Raw genomic sequence first — 6,240 nt, 5'->3', positions numbered from 1 at the left:
ATAAGGCAAAGCCTATCATTGGATGAGAAGGAAGGGTAGGTGGGGAAAAAGGAGAGAATTGATTCTGGGTTTCTTTCTTGATAGCTCTCTACTTGATTTTTATTAAGTCAGGAAGACCTTCTGAATCAGAGCTCACCAATTCTAGCTAGCTAGGCAGCTTGTCTCCGCCTCCCGAGGGATGAGGTTACCGGAGGCTTCCACATTTCCACAGCTTGTATGTAGGCTCTGGGGATTTGAACTTTGATCCTCATATGTATGTACAAGCACCTTATCCACTGAGCCATCTATCTCTTTAGTTTAATGCTGAGAATAAAACTAGAAACTCCAGGAGAGCCAATAATAGGACAATAATTAAATATTATTTTTTATGCTACTAATCATATGATAAGAGAAAGTAGAGCTCTTAACAAATGTCAAGCACAAAGACATAATAAAATTGCTTACAAAATGCTTAATGTAGTATTCAAGGTATACTTGTATACACACATGATATTCAGGCACATAGGTCTTTTTATACACATCAGTAAAATTCTGAATTTTCTTAGTGTCTTTAACAGGTGTTGTGTACAAATGCACATTTATAATTTATGCACATGTGTAGTGAGATATATCCTTAAAATCAAAAGTGTAAATATGTAATATGTTTATAGACATGAAACTAAAGACTATAAACATGTCCACGCTACACAGCATTAAACTGTGAATTTTATAAAATGTGAACATGAAATATGAAATGCAGTTTCAGTAAAAAAAATTTCTCTTTTTGAGCCTGATTAAATGATTCCATAGATCATCTATAAACTTGGCCAAGGTTAGGAATAGTACTCTCACTTAGCTTCGCATTGAAAGTTTTACATAATGAGCACATAATCACTCCATATCTGAAAATTCTTAATATGATAGTATAAATCATTCATGCATACTTAATAAATAATGGAGTCTAAAAATGTAAATGTGTTTAATCTTTTATGTGTGTGTATCCTATGAGGAAAGAGATATAGAAAGTATAAATCGAGTGCCACAGACATCTGAAGGGACAGGATTTTGGCTGCCATGCAGAGGGAGGAGTTGGGAAGGCCCTGAATAGAGATGGGTGAGTTCACGCTTAAGGCAGGGTCATAATCTGATCACTTTTCTTGAGACAGCAAGGCACTGACCTCCTCAAGGCCCTACCCAAAGCAGCAGCTGTGGTGGGGGGTGTCGAGCCCTTGCGTCTTCTTTGTGAAACCACACTTTTGGCAGGCAAAATAAAAAAAAATGCTCTTCTGTGAGTTCCACCCAATGAGAATGTGACAGGGGCCTTGTATTTCCTGTCTCAATTAGTTCATTTTTCCCAGGAATAAACACCAAAACCAAATTTAAGTTTTGCAATAGAGGCAACCATGAGTCCAAGAAACAGCATGGAATTTGAAATCCAAAGACCTGGTTGAGTCATTTCTCCCTCCTAGCCTAACTGAGCCATGCAGACCAAGCCAATGAATTCATTTCACGCATCCCTTCATTTATTCAGTTAGCAAGTAGTTGCTACTCTACCATATACATCAAGCCATAGCTCTGTACTAGACATCAGTACCAACAACCAGAAGCCCAACAGCATACAGACACCAACATCAAAATAACCAGAGAAAAAAAATAGAACTTTTTAACTATTTCATGTGGATGTTTTGTCGGTTCACAATGTACATGCCTGGTGCCTGAGGAAGGCAGAAGAAGGAATCAGATCTTATGGACCTGGATTCTCAGGTGGTGAGTCATCATCTGGGTGTGGGGAATCAAACCTGGGAATTCTGGAAGAGGAGCCAGTGCTCTTAACTGCTGAACCATCTCTCCAGACTGAAGGCTAAATTTTTAGGTAAAATAAAACAAAACAAAACAACAACAGCAACAACAACACTTTAAGGAAGGTAAGTCAGAGTGGTGTAAAAGAACCGACGGGAATGGGCATGTAGGGTAAATTGTAGCAGTGGGCTGATGGGCTATGTGTGGGCAGAGCCTGAACCCTGAGTTGCCCCATAGCCTAGAACTTCCAGGTAGGTGGGATATGTATTCACATAAGGAAGCCATAGAAGTCTGGCATGGCGGGAGTAGACATCAAAGAAACTCCATGCTCACCACCAGCATCATCATGGTGATTGTGTGGGTAGGAGGACAGCCCCAGGGTACCCAAGGACAAATGTTGGAAGACAGTGAAGAAGTCGTGCCTAAATGTCCTTCCGGAATCAGAGAAAGAACTGGAAGAGCTTGAAGGGGCTGGAGACCCCATATGTACAACAATGCCAAGCAACCAGAGCTTCCAGGGACTAAGCCACTACCTAAAGACTATACATGGACTGACCCTGGACTCTGACCTCATAGGTAGCAATGAATATCCTAGTAAGAGCACCAGTGGAAGGGGAAGCCCTTGGTCCTGCTAAGACTGAACCCCCAGTGAACTAGACTGCTGGGGGGAGGGCGGCAATGGGGGGAGGGTTGGGAGGGGAACACCCATAAGGAAGGGGAGGGGGGAGGGGGATGTTTGCCCGGAAACCAAAGAATTATTATTAAGTATTAAATAAATTAAAAAAAAACCCAAAAAACAAAACAAAACAAAACAAAACAAAACAAAAAAAAAAACCCTAAATGTCCTTCCGTCATGCTGCAGAGGCTCTGTGTTTGGACAGAAGGAAATATGGCAGCTGAAGTTTCCCTTTGGAGGTCCTGCCAGCGCCAGTAGGGTGGGAACTTAGCAGAGGGCACACTGTGTTCTGTATAGAAGGGACGCAATTCTGCTGTGAATCCCTTTTGTGTTAACGGCTAATAAGTAACACGCAGCTGGGCCTTCTACGCGGCAGACATCTGGCACGCCAGTGTGCACGTCTGTTATAGTCACTTGCCATGTCATATACAAAAACAGATACGTGGTAACAGGAAGCTTCCACAATGTGTTGGGCAGCGTAACAAGGAGGCTTTTCAGGAAAGTTAATTTCCAAATGCAAGCAACGGTGTTTCGGCAACCTTCGCCATTTTCCCTGTATCCGTCCCTTTCTACCTGGATTCCACTGTGTGTCTCGGGCTGATGCAATCTCTTCGTCTGCCTCACATTTGAAGAGATATGGTCGCCTCAGAATGATGTGGGAACCCAGATTTGGTCACAGTCTCTCTTTCCCACAGTCTGAGAGCGAGTGGGAGTCACTTGGGTTAGCGTTTGACAACATAATGCAGGGTTGTCAGGTCAGATGCTCATCTCAGACAGTCTCCTCTCCTCTGCTACTCTGCCATTAGCCTTGACCCCGATGCCCTTTCTTCCGTCTCTGTGTCTCAGCCTCCCATATCTTGCTTTGCTGGCTCACGCTTTATGCATTTTCCTGGGGCAAATTTTCTGCCCAGAAATGTGAAGGGAAGAGAGGGAGTCGCAACTATGTGTTCCTAGCCAGGGCTACGGTGCCTCGATGCCTTGGTGTGGAAACTCCTGCTTGTCCAGGCTCACATGCCTCCAGTCCCCACACCCCTCAATGGACTGTTTCATCATCCCTCAGCTAAGAACCCGTGACATCTATGTAAGTTCAAGTCAACTTAAAAGCCTTTCGGATATATTTACTTGCTGTTAACTCCCGTGGCTATCTGTACATTTGGCTTGGAAAACTTAAAGTCACAGGGTCAGCTCTCCTCAGGGTAGCTAGCTTGGTGCTATAGCAAAATCAAACACAAGCATACGGCGCTAAGATATTGACTCTCATGATGCTGACGACCCGGGACTGAGGTGCTTTAGGATAGTGACACTTTGAGTTTGGTTGCTTGGGTAACATTTTAAAACATCTCAGTGAAGTGTGAAACTGGACAACAGTCGTTCAAACCCACGCTGGACACTGCCTCGTTTGTGCAGGGATCAGAATGAAAATGGCTGGGGAACAACCATGCAGGCAAAACCTGCAGTGTGGAGAGAGAAACTGCTCTATTGAGCCCTGGACAAATAAACAAGAGCTAACACAGAGACCAATGGGATTTTGTTTCGAATTTGAATAGTCATTAAAAAAAAAAAAACACTCTCCACACCATTACTAAGTAACTCATTTAGTCTTTGGTTCCTTCTATCCATACCAAGAGCATACAGACCGGGCCCTTAAATCCTCCAGCTCTTGCTTTAATCACAAACAGAATAAGACATTTGTAGACTTTGGAAAAAATCATAGCTCATGAACTCACAAATTCACAGTTGTTTTATTCAGGTAAAATGCGATAAAAACAAAACGAAGGAAAGGGTAAATTAAAGAGCCAGTGGCCAGCAACGTTCTAAGAAAAGCCCATGCTCTATGAGTAATGGGGTACCAAACTAAGTCCCCACTTTTAGGCTACCTAGTGACCCCTGCCTTCCTCACTTATCGATTAACTGAGCATGTATGTCTCTCAGTCAAGACTTTTTATTATTATTATTATTAAAAAGCTGTGGCTATTTTCCTCTTGTTGCCTCATTCATTACAATCATAAAAATTTCCAACCCTGATCTATGTCGAAGTTTCCCTTGGGCACATATCAATACGCTTTTAACAGAGATCAGCGGATACCCTGCATACTTCGAGCATGTGGTACAGACTGCCTTAGCACTTGGGAGGCAGAGGCAGGAGGCTTGGGGGCTCAATATCATCTTGAGCTTCACAGTGAGAATCCACTTCCAAAGATAAGGAGTTGATTTAACAACGGGACTGCAAAGACTTCTGTTTGGGAAATTGAATCAACAAGCCCTAAACCTAGTAATCTTGAGGGATACTCGGCACAGAGTTTTAGAAATGTCAATGTATAAAAGTAGAAGTCTTCTGCTGTCCCATGGAAATACAGGCTAGAACCCACACAGTTCATCCTACAGGGATAAAGAAGTCTTCTTGTGGTAGACTATAACTAAACTGGACCTAGAGGGAAAGTTGTAAGAGAACGCAGGATACCCAGTGATGTATAAACAGGCGTGTGACGAGCATAATCTGAGTCAGGAAGCAGCAAAAGATGAAGTTCCAAGACGGGAGCACGAGTATGCCTGTTGCATCTGGTGGGCTTGGCAAAGCAGCCTGAACTCTGTGGCTGATGTGTTGTCTCTGAAACCAGTTAAATGGAGACTGATGGGTGAGGTATATGTTTTAGATAACTTCTGAAGTGTGCCTTACCAGGAGTAACTTTGACGACATAGAGATGAGACATGGCGATACTGGTCCTGGTTTGGAGAGTGAGCAGAGAGGAGAAAGAGCTAGACAGATCTTGAATACAGCAGTCTATGGTGGACTCCTCCTGGCTATGGGAAGGGTCAGGAGGAAAAAAACTGCAACAAGCTCTGGCTTCTCTGATGTGTGAGAACGGAGCCATACATTAAGCAGCAGAGAAAGTGGGCGTGGTCTTGAGAGGTGACTAGAGGCAAAGGAGCAGAGAGCGGCCACTGCCAGAGTGAGTGCATGTGTGCTAGATCGTCTAGTGAACACAAGCTGAAGTCATCTGAGAAGAGGGGACCTCAATTTAGAAAGTGCTTCTATGAGATAGGATTGTAGGCGAGCCTATTAGGTATTTTCTCAGTGATTGATGAAGGAGGGCCCAATCCATTGTGGGTGGTGCCACCCCTGGGCTGTTGGTTCTGGACTTTATAAGAATACAGGTTGAGCAAGCCATTAGGAGCAAGCCAGTAAGCAGTACCCATCCTGGGCCTCTGCATCAGCTCCTCCCTCCAGATTTCTGCCTTGTTTGAGTTCCTGTCCTGACTTGCTTCAGTGATGAACGGTGATATGAAAGTGAAAACCAAATAAACCCATTCCTCCCCAAGGGTCATGGTGTTTCATCACTGTAATAGAAATCCTAACGGAGATGCTATGGTTTGCAGGGATGGCATTCGACTCTAGCAGCAGGAATTTTAAGGTGCAAAAGTAACTAGTCCACCCTGACAGCCTACGAAAATAAGAAATTTTTTTGCTAGCTATATACCTGACTGAAAAAATGTCTAGAATATATAATGAATTCGAAAACCCAAACGTGAAACATTCCAAACAACCCAATCAGTAAGCAGGTTAGTGGAATGAACAGACAATTCTCAAAAGACGAAATACTAATGGCCATATATATGAAATATATATGTGAAATATATATGTGAAACATATGTGAAATATATATGTGAAATTTATATATATATGAAAAAATATTTGTCATCCTTAGCTACCAATGAAATGCAAGTTAAATGCTTTGTGTTTGTGTCCTTCCTGACGGAAGGGCTGCCATGAGCGAATAAATACT

The sequence above is a fragment of the Rattus norvegicus genome, chromosome 2 (genome assembly GCF_036323735.1).
Source record: "Rattus norvegicus strain BN/NHsdMcwi chromosome 2, GRCr8, whole genome shotgun sequence".
NCBI lineage: Eukaryota > Metazoa > Chordata > Mammalia > Rodentia > Muridae > Rattus > Rattus norvegicus.
Note: the sequence above shows the minus strand (reverse complement) of the source record.